This window comes from Balaenoptera musculus, chromosome 2, assembly GCF_009873245.2.
Source record: "Balaenoptera musculus isolate JJ_BM4_2016_0621 chromosome 2, mBalMus1.pri.v3, whole genome shotgun sequence".
NCBI lineage: Eukaryota > Metazoa > Chordata > Mammalia > Artiodactyla > Balaenopteridae > Balaenoptera > Balaenoptera musculus.
This window is the reverse complement of record NC_045786.1, coordinates 158,074,698-158,094,414: the sequence shown is the minus strand read 5'-3', so window position 1 is coordinate 158,094,414 and position 19,717 is coordinate 158,074,698. Positions and strand designations below refer to the sequence as shown.

Genomic DNA, 19,717 nt, shown 5'->3' with positions numbered 1-19,717 from the left:
CATTAGCCAATTATAATCACATTAGTCATTCATGTTAAATGAAATGTGCCTCACATCCCATCATATTTTCCACAATGTGGTCCACAATAAAATTATTTACTTGATTTGCCTGTTTTGCTTCCCTCTTTGTAATAGCTTTCATTTTGTTGTTTACCTGTTTCCTAATAGTCATTCCCTGGGGTTCTTGAAGAGTTAATGTTCATTCTTAGAAGCTCTTCCTTGAGAATTTCACCTAGTGAAAACACTCCCTGCATTGTCCCCACAGAATATATTCCGAGCGTTGCTATTTTCATGTTTATAGTGACAAGCTAAAATTTAGTAGAAAAAATCTTTTTTTGCCTGTTGATAAGCCAGACTCCTCGGTGGGCAGTTGTTTTTAAGAGCACTCTCTTTGAGTAATTATTTTCTAATAATCCATGATACCCACTGTTTTTGAGACGATAAGACTGCTGGAGAGATTTCTTTTTTTCCCAGAAGCAAAGTGTTTCTAAGAGATCTTCAACAGTGAGTGTCCTAATTGAGACAGAGTGATAACTATTTCTAAGACACTGTTTCCTCTTCTGGACCCCAGACATAAATACTGTTATGGAGAAATTGGGCAAGAGGCAGTGTTGTCCCACAGAGAGATCCTTTAGGGAAACAGTGACACAGTATTACAGAACTGCCTTATCTATGCAGGAAAAAAATAGCCATTTATAAACCACAGCACTCATATTATTCCAAGTTGGAGTGCAAAAGGAAGGAGAGCCAAGGCTTACTAGTACTTTATGTGTGTCAGGCATCACCTAATCTATTTGTCACAGTGATCCTGTGAGATGCATATTATTTTTCCTCCATTTAAAAATGGAGGAAGTAGACCCAAGACGAAGAAACATGCTCAAGTTACCCTAGCAGGTTGCGGCAGAACCAGATTCAAAGCCATCCATGTGAATGCAAACTCCATGGCCTTCCTACTACACCCACCCTCTGTTGTTACGCAGCTCCCTTTTTGAAATAATACGATTACGGAGATAATAAAAAGCATGTGATTGTTGCATTTTTCAAAACATCCAGATGTCTTCAAAGATTCCAGCAAGCTGCAGTCTGTGGTTCTGCAATATTGCAAGCATCATTCAGTATAAACCAGCACACCACTAATTTTGGCTATCCAGCCTCAGTTATAAGAATCCAGCTCAACATAATCAAGTCTAATGCCTCTGATTATTTCTATTTGCTCTTGCTTAGAGGTCTGGAAAGACTACAGATTTTACAAATATAAACAGAGGGTTCATGGTGCTGTTGGAATGTTCTACCTTCCTGTTTTCAAAGTAAGAGTGCACTGCTTTGACAAAGTGTTCCACAGAGGGAACAAGGGAAGCTTCTATTAGATAACTTTGAAATTCAAATTCATGAGTTATTTCTGCAAACTTTTGTTAATATTAATTTGCTCAGTATTGAAAATGATGGGAAGTAGTATATGTTGATGGAGATAGAGACTTGTGCTGTAAGTTTCAGAGGTAGGTTGGAGTCAGATACCTGAGTTCAGTGGAGCTCCTCAAACATTTACTGGGCATGGCCTTCTCCCTAAAGGAGCTCACAGACAGTGGACACAAAGCGCCAGGTAAAATTTTACACCACAACGAGACTATTATAAAGATAAAAGTGAGGGCCCACCCTACATTTAGTTCAGAGGAGAAGATTAACTTTCTTTGGGAAGATAAAGGAAAGCCACGGAAGGAAAGAATGGCCTTGAGTGTCAAGCTTAAAAGTTTAGGCTTGGCCCTGTGAATAATGGAAAGCGGTAGCATCTGCCTGAAAATGAGGAAGAGCAGCTGTGGTGTGCAAGTCAGGGGAGGAAAGACATACCTGGGTTTAACTGAAAGGGCAAGAAGGACAGAATTTTTGAAAGATGCATAAAACTAGTGACAGAACAGTTGAAAGAGAGTGAAAGGGAGTAATCAAAGATGACTCAAAGCAGTGGTTCTAGACAGCGGATCATGTTTAATAAAGACATATGAATTAAACAGAGTGAGACTTTGTTTAAAATGACATACTGACATTGAATTCCAACAAAATCCAAGTGAGTCCACCACTCCAAGTGGAGAGGGAAGAGTGACCCTGGGTCGCAGGCTGATCCTTTATAGGTCCGTGCATGGTCCAGAGACCAGGCAGCCATTTCCAGCAAGACTGACACTGGTATGTTTCAGTTTCTTCCACGTGGCCTGATCACTTCTCAGCTGCAAACTGCAGAGAGCAAATGCTTTGGTTCAAGTTAGCTCCTCAAATATTTGTTGGGCAAGGCCTTCACCTTAAGTGAGCTCACAGATAGTGGACACAAAGCATTAGGTAAAATTTCTGCCATAGACAGAAATAACACAGCATTCACCAGAGGGCCAAACAGAGCTGGCGTTTGCATGTGGCCCTGGAGCTGGGGAGCCGCTTATCAAACTGCTGTCACACCTGGGCAGAGCATGCTTTCATAAATCACCCCATCCACGAGCCCATCCAAACTGACCCAACTCAGAAATCATCTTATGCCACCCCATCCACAGAAGTCTCATGACAGATGGTGGGCATGTGGTGACAAAAGAACATAGAAACAACAGCAGCCATGGTCTAGCTGCCTACAGGGAAATGAAAGAATTAAGCAATGGATCACTTAATTTAGACAGAATTAAGAATATTTATACAGAACTAGGAAGGACAAATAATTGCATATTCATAAAATGCAACGAGAATACATGCAGAGATGAGGACATCAGCAGAAAGGGTGAAAAAAGAGGGATGGTCAAAAATCAAATTCAACTGGGTGATGACTTGTAAGCGCTGGGCTTATGTTCAAATTATCAACATGCAACAGCCTTTCCCAGACCACCTCTGGGTCATTTTTTCACCCAACAGGGTCTACCACCTGAGCAATCACATAGATTTAGAAAAGGAGAGAATCTGATCTATTTATAGCACAGTCAATTGTCAGTCATTTCCAGGCTCTCTCAGAAACCTCTCTCTCTATGTTATTATCTGCCCTTTGGCCATTCCATTGTCCATTATCACCTCCACAGGGAAAAAGAGGTGCATCTCAAATCAGTCCATCTAACTATGTATTAGTAGTGCTGGTAAAAGGGTAAAGACAAGAAATGGAGAGCCTGCTCTCCGATAACTGACTCCTTAATCACTAGGTACTTACCACAGACTTTCATTAGTACTGAAAACATGCTAGAAGTTGTCACACTTTATTTTCTAATTAATGACTCTTCTCTCTTCCCATTTTATAGAAATGCACGGACAGACCCAAGAACTGCTTTCACTCAAAAATGGCAAAGAGCAAATAATGACTTCTTAGATAGTTACCTATTAAAAAGTCAAATATGGAAAGCTGGACCACATGTTGCCTAGGGCACAGTGAGCAATCATCCCGGAATTTGATTTTAAGGCCTGGAAAAATAAATTCAGAGTGGATTTTGGAAATTACCTAGTGCTCACCTATCCTACAAAACTAATTAACTGCAGTTACAAAATAAGATAAGCAATCTGACGCAATTCGCTCTACTTCAGTTGCCCTGTGTGTAAACTGGGGTTATTAGCAGTATTTCTAAACAGAACATCTTATACGGGGTTTTTGTGAATATTTAAACATGATAATATACATGAACTGCATAAGCAGCATCCTAAATTAATTGTATAATCAATACAATTACCCCTGTTAATTATTATTACTACTACTATTATTATTATTATTAATCTCCCTAGATGAGAGTGTGGCCTTACTGATACCCAGCATGATTCAAGAATCAGGAAAGCGTATTGTTTCTAAACAGCCCCATAAATTAACCCTTTAAATCCTTGGGGTGGGGGGGGGTTGTGCTTAGCCCCTAGAACTCAAGCAGAGTGCTTTATCAAAAGTCATCTCAGGGGCTTCCCTGGTGGCGCAGTGGTTGAGAATCTGCCTGCCAATGCAGGGGACACGGGTTCGAGCCCTGGTCTGGGAGGATCCCACATGTCGCGGAGCAACAAGGCCCGCGAGCCACAACTACTGAGCCTGCGCGTCTGGAGCCTGTGCTCCCAACAAGAGAGGCCGCAATAGTGAGAGGCCCGCGCACAGTGATGAAGAGTGGCCCCCGCTTGCCGCAACTAGAGAAAACCCTTGCACAGAAATGAAGACCCAACACAGCCAAAAATAATTAATTAATTAATTAATTAATTTAAAAAAAAAAGTCATCTTAGGTCATCCATGGGTCGCCTATTGGCATGGAAAGTGTTGCCAGTATATAGACAGCCCAGAAGGGACCAAGGGTTAAGGTGTGGGCATATCAAAATGTGCTCCATTATCTTCTACTCTTTTAGCCACTGAAAATTTTGCTAAAAAAGGGGGAAGAGGGACCAGAGTGTGTTTATATGTGCATACACCACCCCCACCTGCAAGCAAGTCCTCTCTGTCCGTCAATCGATAGTCTACCATAAATGCAGCAAGGTGTTCAAATTGTCTCTTGGCCAACAAGGACTTGAAGTCCAACTTCTGTCACTACCGTGATCACATTAAACCATGCAAGTTTAGAATCTGTTGCAACCTTCGCATGTACTTTGCTGCATTCACTGTGCAAATCATGAGGACTAGGGTGGATCCTGCTTTGTGGAGACAGAGTGACTAACGATCTATGATTCCTAGTCTTCTTTTCTCCTCTCTGGAGGGCCCTCATTCCTCAGATATCGCCATCAGGAAATAATGTGCCTAAGATAAAATAAACAAAACAAAAACGAAGAGCAACAACATGAAAAAGAGGGCAAACGCACAGCACTGTCACAAGTTCTTTGCTTTGCTCTCTTTAATTCTGCCAGGAAAGAGACACAAAGTTAACACTGTAAGTTAAATTTCTCATTTTATGGAAACCACATCTGCGTGAACATCTACTTAACTGATGGTTTTACTCGGTGCCAAGAGAGATACTTCATCAAGCAAAATTATTCCTTCTTTAAACAGACCTTTGAGTGTGGCATTTGAAACTGCCTCATGTGAGGTTTGGAGAGCTTGATGTTGATCAGGGTTGGGTTAACCAAAAGCCTTTTGCCTGACAAACCTTCTTACAGTAAGGCAGAATGGTGGTGGTTGTATTTTTTCCCCATTGAGCCACCAATCTATAAGTATGGAAAGCACTTCTGAGGAAGCAGCCCCTATCACTAGATTATGAATCTTCTTGTTTTCCAGAATTTTCCAGCACAATTATGTACTTATTCATTCAATTACATGTATGCAGAACCTGGGGCATTGAGCACTATCGTTAGTACCAGGGAGATGGGATGAATGAGCCAAGGTTTTTGGGTCTACTGGGAGAGACAGACACGTTACAATACAACACCAACAGGGAACTAATAAGGTGACAAACAAAATACTCTAGAAGCCCAGAGAAAGTAATGACTAATTTTGACTGGGAGGGAATGTGTCATTCCTGTGTGTCTTAAAGGAAAAGAGTTTGCCAAATGGAGAGTGAGCAGGTAATATTCTATGTAAAGGGTGAACAGCATGGGGAAGGCTAACTATCAAGAGGCCTTACCATCTTTGGAGCATGGGTGCTGAGGATGGGTGCTGGAGAATGAGGTCTGAGTGATGCTTGGGACCCAGATTGTCATGGATCTCACGTGTCATGAAAACATGTTTGGATGGGCTTTATCCAGGGGGACAGGAAATCCAAATCATAGGACTAGTATTGTAATGTGATTTGCTTTCTTAGGGGATTAACTCCAGGGTCACCAAGAATGGTACAGACAGATGGTGGAGAAACCACACAGGAGGCTGTGGCTACCAAGAGTGAAACCAGCCCTGACATCTGGTCCCTCAGAAGGTTCCCCTAGAAGAGTTGGGTTAAATGGAGCAATAGTTCCTATGGGGCAAAATATATGGGAAAAATACTTTCACAAATTCACAAGTTACTCTAAACCAGACAACTATAAAACCACGGAGTCTCTGGGTCGGAAAAAATTCTAAAAATTATCAGTGAGTGATCTCCAATCCCAGGAACTTTTGAACATCCACATTCCCAGTCTTCATCACAGACTTAAAATATCGGGATCTCCAGGCCTCAGGCCCAGAAACACGGATTTTTAACCAGCTCCTTCAGTTCATTCAGATGGATGAGTCTAGTTTGGAAAAGGGCAATTCTAGGTCAATCCATTAGATTTCCTGGGGAGGAGGGATGAGGTCTTCTTTGAAAGAGTATCCCAAATGCTCAGAACAAAACTTAGCATGGTGCCTGGCACATGGTAAAAAATCAACCTTTGTCAAATCCCCAGTTACAAGCTTGTGACTTGAATGGATGTCTGCCTTGCATTCTTTTGGGACTCAGAGATTATGAGAATTGAGCTTTAAATTCCATTGCTGTCAGCACTATTTGACTAGTTCCTTACCTATTTGGGTAAAAAAAAAATATATTTTAAACCATTTCCCAAAGAATTTTAATCTCTCTTACATGTTCTAAAGAAGCAAAACAAGGTCTTATTGTTTTATGTGGGGTGGAATGTTGGTTCTAAAGCTACTTACTAAGAAGTGAAGAGCTTGCAGAATACACTCTAGTGCCTGCTTCTCTTCTCCAATGTGATTGATTATATGTATATGTGTTGCATATATATGATGTGATTTTAACAGGAAAACCTTCTGTGTTTCCAAACTTGGAAGCTGGGGGTTCCTAACATCTTAAATATAACCTTTCTACATCAATTTACAGATTCATAGTGCTAAAAAAAAAAAAGAACCAAGTCTCAACTGCTCAGTAGAATGCAAAAATTATACTATATATACATGTAATCATAATGATAACTGAAAAATAACCCCAGCATTGTGTATTTGAGCAGTGTCTTTGAGTGCTGTTCAGGAGTGTCTCACACAGAAGTAGTAAGAAGCTCCTTTACTTAAATTAATTGAAAATGGCTTTCTGAAAGAAATCCTTCCACACGGAAATGATAACCCAAGAGCATCATTCTGATTCGAGCCTCTACCATTACACAAGCAAGGTATAATCATTCTGTAAGCACAGAATAAGCATTATATAAACAGAGCAATGATTTACATGTTAATCTTCTACAATAAAATATCTTCTTGACTCTGCCAAGAGTCATGTGCGAGATGGATTGTGTGAAGCAAGTGTTTAAAATGCATTCTGATAAAAAAATCTCCGTAGACTGGCAGAGGCATCATAACCTTGGCTCACTGTGTCCAGGGTCACAGTCCTAGACATGGGGCTTGTTGCAAGCTGCAGGTACTGTCACCCTGGAAGGGGGCATGGAGGTGAATGGGGGGGCGGGGTGCCAAAGGCTATGCTTTCAATGACCAAAAACATTGCAAGTCAGGCAGGACCCAGCTGACACCACCTTCTGATTCCCCAAACTGAGACCTCTTTTCTGCCCTCCGTCCCTTCCCTCTGTGCCCTCTCACACCATCAGCCCACACTGTATCCCACTAGCCATGAGCCCATTCTGCCACTATGTGGAGAGCGCTTTCCTTTGCTGTCCCCTCATGCTCTGTTACGTGCATAAAAAACGAAATTGTCTTCTGCAGAAGCTGTATCCTGTTAATGAACAGGTTCAAAGGGTCAAAAGCCTTCTTTGGGATTCCAGGGAAATGCAGAGGTATGTGTAGAGGGGGAGAGTAACATAATGGAATCATTATCATTTCAGAGAGAGAAGGATCTGCAGTCAGCATTTATTAAGCCTCTACTGTGTGCCAGACAGGCAGACATTTTACATAATTATCTCAATCCTCAGAAGAACAGCTCTGTGACTAGAAAGAATTTCCTTCCATTTTTCCACTTGAGGAGACAAAGACTCAAAGATATTTTTAAGGTGTGCCCAAGTTTACATAATTAACAAGGGACAGAGGCAGCATTAGAACCCGAGACTCTCTCTCTCCAAATGTAAAGCTCTTTTCATGAATACTCTGTGCTCCTGGCACTGTCTTCAATCATGGATGAAACTGCCATGCAGATAGGTTTTAAGTCTTCCTCTCTCCTCACCAGCCTGGGTTGCCTCCGTGGAGGGATCCTGCATTACCAATGTTTGCCTCTCCACTCTTACTCTATGCCTGGTACATGGTAAGTGGCAAAAATTATCTCCTGAATGTATGAAAAAGCTTTCTTCATCATCGGATGTATACCTTCTGCCTCTACAAGAATAATATCTCCTCATAAGTACCACGCCATTCACACAAAAGTATAGACCCTCGTTACAACGTGTGTGTTTATCTATTTAGAGTTTCCCTGGGACCTATTTGGAAGTGAAAGTCTCCAACCAAAAATAAGTTGGGTTATCTCATTGCTCTATTATATTAGGGGCATCTGGGCTAAATTAGCACCACCTAGCATAAGGGTAAAGTAGTGCTCCCATCCCACAGTATCTAAGCCTTAGATTTGTCTGTGCATTTCAAAGACGCACACAAACATATACTACCTCCCCCATATGTACCCACAGGTTCTTCTCATGTTGTTAGCAGAACTCTTCAGAGTAGCAGCAAACATTTTTTCTTCAAATATTATATCATTTGGCACTGCCAGAACAAAAGGTATTCATACTAATTTTTTTAAACTATGAAAATAATTTGTCATGTAAAAATATAGTTCTGTGGCCAGGTCCTTTACAAGGTACTACTAAAATGCTGATCAACTTAAAAAAGAAAAAAGCAAGCATCAGAACTCTGGCAAATAGAAAATCCAGAACTAAAAGGAACACTGTTAGATCCAGACTGTCACACATTCAAATCACTGATAGGAATATTCTCTTCTGATCAAGAATCATGACCTAATCATACGTTCTATAAATACATACTTCGCATATGTGTGTTTTCTGCAGGCTTCAATTAAGTAACTTTAAAACAATTAAACCTTAACCTTTACAGAGGCCTACATGTATACAAATCAGGGAAGTAAAATAAACATGCTCAACTCTTGGAACATTTAAAATTAAAAGTGTCTCCGGTTTGACAATTATAAAAATACAACTGAACAATATATGAAGAAATAAGTTGTGAAGAACTGTCCCACAAGGGCTTTGTGACACTCACAAGTCAAAATAAGGCCCAGCTTTGGAGTCTGTGTTGTTTCTTAATAAATGAGGCCAATTATTGGTAATGGGCTCAGGAGGCTTCCAAACTACTGACAGTCTTTTGCACTGGCCTGCCTTATTTTGCAAAACAAAAGTCTGAAAAATCATCATATATTCTAGTAATGGCTGTGTTTTCGCAAAAGGTTCATTTGGATGGCTAAAGTATAAAGCCATCCAAAAAGAAGCAACCTTACTTCAGGGAATGTTGACGGTTCCTTCCCAAAAGATCCCCAGTGGAATCCATCATGTGATAAATTCAGTTTCCAATGTCAAGCCAAGCTGTCAAGGAAGGAAAGTTTGGCCCTTGTGCCCAACTCACCACGGAAGAAGATCATGCACCATTAAATGAAAGGAGGGAGTGATGTAGAGGACCACCAGACACTTTACTGGTTGGGTGGTACCCAGAACACTCACAAAAACAAAAGCTCCTGGAGGGCAGGGCACTCTGTCTTGGTTACCCTTCTATTTACATAAAACCTAGAACTATCCTAGCACCTGACAGTCTTGCAGTGATAAATGTTATCAATTTGAATAATGCCTCTTTACGGGAATATAACACTGAATTATTATCAAGGTATTTTCACACACATTAATCTTATCTGACCCCATAACAACGCTGTTGAACTCTGTAGAGAGGAAATTAAGTCTCCAGAAGATGAAGTAATTTGTCCAAGGTCATCAGTGTAGAAAGGAGTGTGCTGACATGAGAATGCAGGTTTTCTTTCTATAAATACATCTTCTCTTTCCTCCAAAACAGCCTCCCTATTTCTCATTCCCCATCGCAGTAAAAGTCCCAAATCACAAAGCCGACCTCATAAAATTACCCCCATCCTAACAAGCAAACATGCCTCTAGGATAATGGGGGAGAGACAGTGAAGTGTTATTTTAAAATCAAAATATTTACACAATCGCAAGATTCTTTACAGTTTTAATTTAAGAAATCCAACTCCGATCATTTTAGGTGAGTTCGTAAAGAAGGAAACTTCTAAACTGTATCAGAGAATTCAGCATCTATGTTATTAAATGTAATGTTCATGATTTTGTACAAAGTCGAATGGTTTAAAGGAGGGCTCTGTGCAGCCTTAGGTAGCCTTCAACTTCCTCCCGGCTCCTGTTACCCAATAAGAAGCCAGGCGAGTGGGGCTTTCTCAGACCAACTCACAGAAGAGGCAGTTTTGAGGAATAAATGAAATACTGTATGTGAGAACTGAAAAACATAACAGAGGAGGGGGGGGGTGAATGATCAAGAGGAATGTGATTTAAAGTCAATGTCATCCCTCAGGGCCTACACAGAATTTTCTGGAACCACTATGTCAAATGTTTATCCAATCTACTCCCTTAACCTTCAGCGTTTCTTTATCTAATATCTATGAGGAACATTACAAGTTCCTGCATGATTTCCTTCTTCAAAATATTCGAGTCGAAGCTCTGGAGAAAAGTGGGAGAGAAAACTACCATAGAGGTTATTCTGACACTGGATTTTCATGAAAGTGACACCCACGGGCAGCTGGGGCTAAGAGTGACACCAGCACGTGGGCCTATTTCGGGGCTGATATAAGTCTAATGTTTTCCATTCAGCCCTGTGACCTCTGTTGACTTCAATGGACCATATATTCGTGAACCAATTTTAGAAGCCACTGTTCTTTCACCCCCTGTGGAAGGAGCTTTCAGTGTTCTGAGGCCTAATAGTATCGATGAACTTGGAGACCTGATATTTTTCGATGGGTTTAAATCCAAAAGCCCTCAGGTTCTTAAAAGGTTCAGCTGGAAGATTCTTTTATCTGTGTGTTGAAAGCTCTAATAAAGAGAACTGAAATACAGCACACAACCTGTGAACTGAGGGGAACAGAGGACTTTTTGCCAAGTTTCTCGCACATTCCCTTAAAAGCAACCTGGGAAGAAAGTGAGAAAAACTGCCCAGTTCTAATGAGCGCTGAACGGGTAAGAGCATCTGAGATTTATTTTGTGAATGCCTCAAAAAAACGGCTGAGGTCTTCAACCACTAAACTGCCAGAAAAATGTGTGCCCTTATTGAGTATCCGCAGAACAATTGATCGGTATTTAAGAATCATGAATGTGGCCTTTTGACCTCCCAAATTATACAAGGATATTTTCTTTGACCTTTCCTATGACAGATCCGTAAATGACACTGCTTTGTTCGGACAGCACATGGTGCTGTACGCTTCTGCAGAAACACATCCCACATTAAATTAAGTTAGAGGTGGTATTTGAAAAATAAATAAATAACAGAGTTCCAATTCACTGCAAATGCTACAGGAGGCCAGTAAGTGGGAAGCCTGCAAGAGAAGGACTTCTTTTAGAAAGACGTTTTACAGGACTTTTTCTGCATCATTAACTCCTCTGGAATCCTGAACATAACATGATGAATTTCCCGAGAAAAGTAGCTACTGTTTAATTTTGAATCACTTCAAAGAGCCACATTAGAAAGAATCAAAGAAAACCAAAAAGACCAGTAGATGCGAAATTCACCAAGGGGAAAAAAAAAAAAACCCATGAAGGTTCTAACAGATTTTGACCATGTACTGAAAATACTGCTGATTATTTTGCCAATACAGTGTTTTACTGTTCCATGCGACTGAAATAAGTCTCTGTATTCATTGGAACACAGGATATTTTTATTACAATATTTGTGTCATAGTCCTTTAAAAAGAAACATATTTCAAACCTTGAAAAGAATCTCTGTCTTAAAATGGTCCTTGATGTTTACCTGTGTATGTTTTACTATAAACAAGTATTTAGTTGGAGGTCATATTGCTGAAAGGAGTAAAAAGATACTGATAGCCTTACTCCTAGCCCCAACATGTAGTTTTAGAAGAAAAATATAACTTAAAAAAAAGCAAAGCAATTTGTGGAGGGTAGGGAAAAGTAAAAAAGTTGGGGTGTTATAATAGTTGTTTAAGTTTAGTAATAATAATAATAATAATAATAATAATAATTGGTCTTTTTAAATGTCTCTGGCATAAAACCTGCCCAAGGGAAGAGAAAGCCTCCTAAAAATTCTATATTCCCAAATACCACGCGATCAAAAGCCATCTGGAAAATGCCAGATAATGGTATCCGCCCACCTAAGAAAGCCAGCAAACTTTGCCTTCAATTACCATTTAGGATAATCAACTCAAATGGAAATTTTAATTTGAAAACGCTCAGAAGACAAAGCTGGATTAGGAATCAGATTTTAAAAAGTCTCCTTAAAAGACCATCTGTTTATAGACACCCTTCTCACACCCCACCTCGCCCTTGATCTGGACCATAAATTCACAGTAGAAGCACAGCTGAACTTAAAAAGACATACATGCACTGCTACTGTGAAGTCTAGATCCCACATGTATGTTCTGGGCTTGTCTCAAGTTTCCCTTGTTACATAAGCACTTCAGGGCAATAAAATTTCACTTACATCCAGCAGTATTGTGAGTCTCGAAACATTAGTCTACCTGACTGTGCTATCCCTTTATTGGCAGTGGACAGCACTGGTGTTTTATTTATGTTGATCACATTGTCAATGCTGTATGGAATAACCATTTAGTGGCCTATTAGCCTGTAACATTTTTATTACCGTTGTTAAATATCATTACCCATTCTGAACTCTGTATTAGAAATATCAAGTTCAAAAATCTAAATACTCAGAGAGAACTACAGAGCTGTTGGGTCCTCCCCCGCACACACACACATAATCTGTCGACTCTGATGAGAAGAAAAACAATGAGTGCTCACTTCTCACAGACAGAGGTCACTAATGGCCTGAATTTGAATCACTGTGGCAGAAACCACAAAGTTAGTAATCTAGTGAAAAATGAACTTGAATTGAAATGAAAGATACCAAAAGATGGTTATCCAGAAAGGTCTAACCGGAATAGAAATAAGATTACATCACCTTGACCTTTTTCGAATCTTCTAAGTAGAGCAAAACCGAGAGCCACCCGGCACCCTTGCTGGTTTTTACCTTCAGACACTAGGGACCGCAGAAGTGGTGATTCTTCCTTGTAGAGTGAGTACAAAGCTGAAGAGTCAGACAGATCAGATGCTCACACTGGTTCTCTACAGAATAAGGCTTCTGCACTTGTACATACTTGAGCCTTTCTTGAAACCACAGCTTCAAACTGGGAAGATATAGGATTGCTTTGGGGAGATATGTCTAAATCCTAAATCAAACTCTCCAGCAGGCCAGAATATAAATGTAACGAGTATCAGAGGAGGTTCAAATTAGATCCAGGCGGTCAAAGTCAAACTCAAACTCGGATAAGAGCACATCATCTGAAACCTAGCATACAGGAAAAACCATGCCTGCTTTGGGAAACCCAAGGCAGCCCAGCATGGTGTCATTTGGGAATCTACTTCTTCTGTAAAAAGCATCCCCTGGAATTTCTAAAACTGCAATGAAACTACTGAAGTGTTAAGACACAGGCATTTTTTTAAAAACCAGCATTCCTTCCATGCTAGGTTTGTAATAGGTCTGCTACAGTACAGCTAGCTCAAGTCTTTTTACAATTTCTTGTACCTGCTGCCAGAGGCATGGACTAATGTTTGAAATTTCATCTTCCAGCCTCCTCCAGTCACAGATATTTGCAGCTCAACATGACAGTATGGTGTTGCACTGTCACCTGTGATTATTAAAAATCCATAAATGGTTTTGAGATTTCTGATGAGGCGAGGAAGAAAAGTTGTATTTCGCGGACTAGTGACACTGTGGGAAAATAAGCAACTTTTCATGCTATGCATGAAAGATTGATTACCCAAAGATTGATTCTCATCTAACATGGTGGCCTGTCGATCTTATGTATCTGGCGCATGTTGCTCAGTGATTTAAAAAAAAAAAAAAAAAGTCCAGTTCTAACACTTCAGATACTGATCTAAAATTTTACATTCACACTGATTCATACTGCAAAAACCAAATACATGCCTGGACAAATGCCAACCTGCATTCTATTTACCTCAAAATATCTGGGGGATCCTTTCTTTGGAGATGTAATAAAGTCATACCGCTAAGTCCACAGACAATATCGGTCCCGATATGGAAGGTAGCCTTCATATTACCTTTTGCCTGGGAGAAGTTAGACATAATAAATTTAGCAATAAGCCTGTGAGCGAGTGGACATGCCCCAAAGCTCCCTGACCCTGGGTGATTAAAGAGTCTCCCAGCTGAGCGGGGAGCAATAGCTCCCATTTAGAACAGGCTTTGCACAGCAAATGCAGCATGTAAAGAAATCTAATCAGCACCTTGCACTCCTGCGTGAGCATTTACACAGATTTGTGCCTTGCACTTGATTAACTTACTGTAAGCTTTACAAAAGATTTCCTCCACTAAAATTAATCAGAAGCTCTTGGAGACTGATTTCCATTTACGAGAGACGCCACGATGAGTTTCCAGGTGAATAAATAATGATCATAATAAAGAAGACAGAGCAGCAAACGTTGAGCTGCTTCGAAACTCAAACTCGACTGGGGGAAAGGGGACGTCGGGGAGTTGAGGCTGAAACCTTTTTGCTCTCAGAGTGAAACGCAGGAGCTATTTTATTAGCGTTAAGGAAGGCTGCTGCCCAGGAAACGTGACTGTTTTCTCTCCGCTGCCCCCGCCTTAGTGCACAAACGCGACCACTCACTCCCCCCAAGCCCCGGTGCATCAGGCCACCGAGGAAAACCGGCCTCTCAGCAACACCACTAGCCCCCTAAACACACTCACACAGGCTGACGATCACTGCAAATTCACACCACCAATGGTTAACGTGTTTCATCTCACCCTTCAATCAAAATGTGACTTCGAAAGTTCCTATTTTATGAAGCCAGAGATGAATGCAAGGAGGGAGGGAGGGCTCTTAGGATGTTAAAAAGGGGAAGGATAAATTTTCCCCTTTGCTTGAAATTTTCCCACTACCCCCCCCCCATTTGCTTTCCTGCACCAGCTAAACCGGGCAGGCGAATGAGAGTGGGTTTGTATCATTTTTAAAAAGATACTAAATAAGGGTGAGAGAGTGGGAGGGTGAAGGTGGAGTGAGTGAAATCTACGCATCATTTCTCTGGATTGAAGAATACTAAAAGCCACTGAATAAGCATTCTAAATTTCCTCCGAGCTACAAGATGAGGCACCAGCTGGGGCCGAGGGCTCCCATCCATTCCCGGGCGACATTCGCCTCCCTGCACAGCTGCCCACTCTGCGCAGAGAAGCGCCTCGATCCCGCTATAACGTTCCAGTAGATCTCCCCGTGCTAGCTGCCCATTCCCGGGATCTTCAACTTCGCCTCCCTCTTACTTTCAGCCAGATCTGGAAAGGCGCTAGGAGGGAGCAGGAGCCCAGCGGGCAGGCAGGGAAGGAGAGGGTTGGGGGTGTGCGTTACCTGCGAAGGTTCTTGAGGTCTCCTTCCAGCCCTGGTAGTAATACCGCTCAGCGTCGCGTCCTCCCCCAGATCCAAACTTTTGCTCGGTCCTCCGGGTGGTGACGGCGGCGGCGAAGGAGGCGGCTGCCGGAGCCCGGCCCTGTCGCCCGCAGCGTCGGGGCGCCGGGATGCGGAGGCCGGAGCCTCAGAGCGGCGCGCGCCTCCCCGCAGCCGGCCGGCGCCCGGGCGCCCCGCTCGCCTCGCTCTCTCTCGCCTTCCTCCCCTACGGAGCCGCGGCATCGTCTTCCCCCGTCCTCCAACACCTCCGCCTCCAGGGCTCGAGCATGCCACTTTCTCTCGGCTCCGGCCGCCGCGGCCCCCGCCTCCTCTTCTCCTCTGCCTCCCCCCTCTCTGCCTCGGCAGAGCCCACGAGTCCCGAAAGAAGGCGGGGGAGCCGGGAAGGCGGCGGAAAGCTGCCCCGCAGCGCCGGGGCTCCTCGGACACGGAGGACCCCGGGGGGCAGCCGGAGAGCCGGGCGGGCGCGCGCGCCACAGACGCCTGTGCGCCGACCGCGCGGAGCCCGGCGTGGGGCGCTGCGCGGGGTGCGCGGGGGCGGCTGCGGGGCTCGCTCCGAGGGCTGCGCCGGCCCGGCGTGGGTGCGGAGGCTGCTCCGACCTTACTGCCGCCTCGACCCAACCCGGCCCGGCTAATGTAGGCGCCGCGGCCCCCACCCCCACCCCGTCTGACACCCCCGGGAGGTGTTTACAGTAATGAAGGCGCGGGATCTCCTCCGCCGCTCCCGCACTCCTCCTCTGCCTCGGTCCCTCGCGCTCTGGCGCGCTCCCCTCGTCGAGTCTTCTTTCTCTCCCTCCCTCCCCTACTCCCTCCCTCTCGGAGCCCCTCCCACATTTCTGGTTTAAAGAATGCTTGGGAGGCGCGGCTGCAACTCAAAGCTTTCCAAGAGGCAAAGTCAGCCTCGGCTTTTAACCCTGTCCTCCCTGAAGAGAGTTGCAGCGCGAGCGCCAAGGCTAACAACGCGGATGCCACCCAGACGGTGCACGCCTTCCCCTCTCTCTCTCTACCCTGCACCCTCCCACCCCCAGCTCTGAAGGATAGTGCCACCATCTGAGCGCCAAAAGTTGATTTCCCCCTGCCCGCCCGGGGTTGTACATCTAAGCCAGAGGATCTATTACTTAGACACTGAGAAACGATCGAAACGTCACATTAGAGGGTAGAAATATATCACAAGTCTCTCAACCAAGATGGCGTAATTTAAAATGCAGGCAACCTTGGTGATTTGCCCCCCGCCCCATCACTAGTTCCCTGATCCCGGATCTTCTTAAGTAACTCAATAGGGAAAATAATTCGAAGTTTCATATAATTATTTTAAGCCACCCATTTTCTTCCTTCACCCTGGCCGGTGGAAAGAGCGTTGTTCACTTGCCCCATAGATTACAACGAACAACCAAATTCAGCCTCAGAGATTTAGAAAACAGGTTTGACAGCGAAAAAAAAAAAAAGCCTGATTTGCATACAGGCTATGTCTCCACTTCGCAATCTTTTGCAAAGGTTAAAGAGTAATGTAAGGAGAACTAGGTGCACGTCTCTCTCTTGAAAAAGGTTAAAAAAAAAAAAAAAAGCTTCTGGTTTTCTCCTCTCATTTCATTGCCGCTCCTGCTGCCTCCAGTAAGTTGCTGTCATGTTTTAACAAGTCTGGAGAGAGGCTAAATCTGAACAGAAGAGGGAGAGCGAGTTCGCGCCAAGCTCTGGACTGCGCTGAGACGCGCCGTCGGTGGGGCCAGGCGAGAAGCAACCAGCGAGCTCAAAACTGGCTTAGGACCAACTCCCTAGGGATCCTCTCGGTTATCGCGGCAGAAGTGTTAGGCAGGGGCGGTGGCCACAACCAGCTCGGGATGAGTTCTCCGTCCTCAGTTCAAAGTCTGAGTCACTTGGCACCACTTTCCTAATTGTTTTTATTTCCTTCGCGTCCCCGTTGTGTCTACCGCCTTCACGTTTTTTGAGCGCCTAAATCGCGTTAAGCGGCCTTGGAGAAACGCTTGATTTGCCTCTCAAACACAAACCACGCACGGATCCACCCAGACGCACGCCCGAGACGCACGCTGGCACACGCGCGCACACACACGCACACACGACCCGGGGTCGTGCCCGCGGGTCGCTCCTCCTGTTGCATCCTGAGAAGGTGTCTAGGAAAATGCTTTGACTTACAGATGCAAAGCCTCTCTTCTCCCCAAACTCAGTGTGTGACTAATGAATATCGGGTGGGGGGAGAGGCTAAGGGAGTTAATTGAACCAGGACTGACAGTGAGTGCCATCTTGCTGGGAGGTTCCAGGAGTAAAGCTCCTGGGACGCCAGCAACGGTGGCCTCTGCCTCCACCAGCAGCTGCCGCCTTCCGGAGCCCCAAGCGCTCCAGGAGTTTACCGGGCATCAAGTGTGGGTCCAGCCCGCCCCAGTCACCCTCTTTCCGGATACTTCCTTTCCCTGGTTAGTGCCCGCACCTCAACTAGCAGCCTTGATCTTGGGCCTGATTACAAATGAGAAGCGACCGAGACAGCGCTGAAAGAGCGAGGACGAGCCCGGGACTGGTCTGCGTGGCGGAGGGATCTTTCCAGGCGGCTCCCACCCCTCCCTGGGACTCCGTGGCAGCTGGCAAGGCTCCACTCCCGCGCTCCTTGCTGTCGCCTCGCCCCTAAACCCAGCGTTGGGAGGCGTTATCCACCCCCTCCCCGCGCCCCACGCACGCGGAGCCGGGAACGCAATCCCAGTTCAGCCTGGTGGGCTCCTCCCGCCTTCACCGTCACCACTGGCGCGCCTACAAGACACGCAGGCCGGAGCTCAGTGCCAGGCTACTGAAGACCAGTAGGGCTGGAGAAAGACTTTGTTTGGGGAAAAGTAACCCCTTCCCCAACTCGAAGGAAAACGAACCAGCACCCTCCGCATCTTCTTAGCCACTAATGGATCCCCGATTGCGGGCAGGGGGCGGGCTGGTGGTTTTAGACGCAACCGCTGGATAATAACGCTGGTGACATTAACAGCAGATGGAGTGGGCGCAGGGGTGGGGGACTAGGGGATTGTTACTCTTGGAAGTTAGCATTCATTCAGGGGAAATGAGAGGTTGGATTCAGGCAAGCTTAGTGGATCTAGAAATCCCAATTTAGGATCGATGCTCCAGCTGGCTGGCTAATTTGCGTTTTGACCCAGAGCTCAGTTAGGAAACTACTTAGAGGAGGTAGATTCGACCTGCAAGTAGACTTCCCTTCCCTAAAATCAGGGGCGAGTTAAGCAGTCTGTCCTTTCTATGGATGAAAGATAAAGCCTAAAACATCCCACCCCGATGACCACCCCCAGCTGATTCCTAATCCCCCTTAAGAAACCTCGTGGTGCTCGCTGAGCGGCAGCCAGGTCGGTTACTGGAAACTCCACCTGGCGCCTCAGTCCCTTTACCTGGAGGCCGCGGCTTCTCTCGGTGGGCTCATCCGAATCCGACAGGGTCGGGGAGGTGGAAAGGCAAGAAGCTGGCTCGGCAGCAGCGGGGCTCCCGGGGCATGGTATTATTTTAGGGGTCGCCGCCAAGGTCCCTCCTGCCCATCGTTGAGAACTGCCAACCTGCTCCCCGGGCTCGGTGGACACGGCGGCGGGCGCGGAGCTGCAGCCTCGCAGCTCCCTGACTCACGGGACCGAGGGTCAGAGACGCCCCCGGGGCGGGAGCCGCGCAGCGCCTGGCTCGCAGACTGCGGCCACTGGTATCATCTCCGAGCCCCCGTTCCTCTTCGGTGACAGTGGAAGATGCCAAACTCGCAAGTGACGGCCACAGGTTTCGAACGTACAACTAACTACAAGGTACCCAGCCTGAGACTGTAGGCTGTTTTTCCCCTCCCCCGCCTCTCCCTCCTACCAGGGAGGGAACTAACTTAACCCTGTGTGCGCCCTGCACTCCCCGGAGAAGCTGTAATCGACCAGGAAACCGCAGGCGGCGGTTCCCGGGGAGAGAGCTTTGTTCACGTGCGATTGCAGTGGGTGTGTTGCTCTCTGGGGACACTCGCGTAGCAAGACACCAGTGGCAGGTTTCCAGCGCCAGACTTCGGCATGGGAAGGAGCCCTAGCGTTTCATCCGGACCAGACCCAGCCCTCGGAATCTATTTTTTGCCTACAGTTACCAGATTTATTAGAGTTGCCAGCGAAGTTGGGTTTTATTCCTTTATTCCCCGCCCCCACCCTCCGGACCCCCGGATTACTTCCTTTCCTAGACGATGCTTTTGAAGTTGTGGGACTCTCTGCTCCTTCTAACTCTAGCTTTTAACTGTT

The 19,717-nt window shown here is 45.0% G+C and overlaps 1 protein-coding gene across 2 annotated transcripts in view; it reads right to left on the bottom strand.

The window, feature by feature from the left end:
* The window catches only part of FLRT2 (fibronectin leucine rich transmembrane protein 2), a 96,326-nt gene extending 77,425 nt beyond the window's left edge, over window positions 1-18,901 (bottom strand). The window contains exon 1 of one of the 2 annotated variants that reach the window (XM_036844850.1): window positions 18,857-18,901. The gene's annotated coding sequence lies outside the window, so the exon portion shown is untranslated. Of the gene's footprint in view, window positions 1-15,413; window positions 15,509-18,856 lie in introns of those variants that run through there. The other variant, XM_036844849.1, reaches the window with a different exon arrangement.
* Window positions 18,902-19,717: the final 816 nt, after the last annotated feature.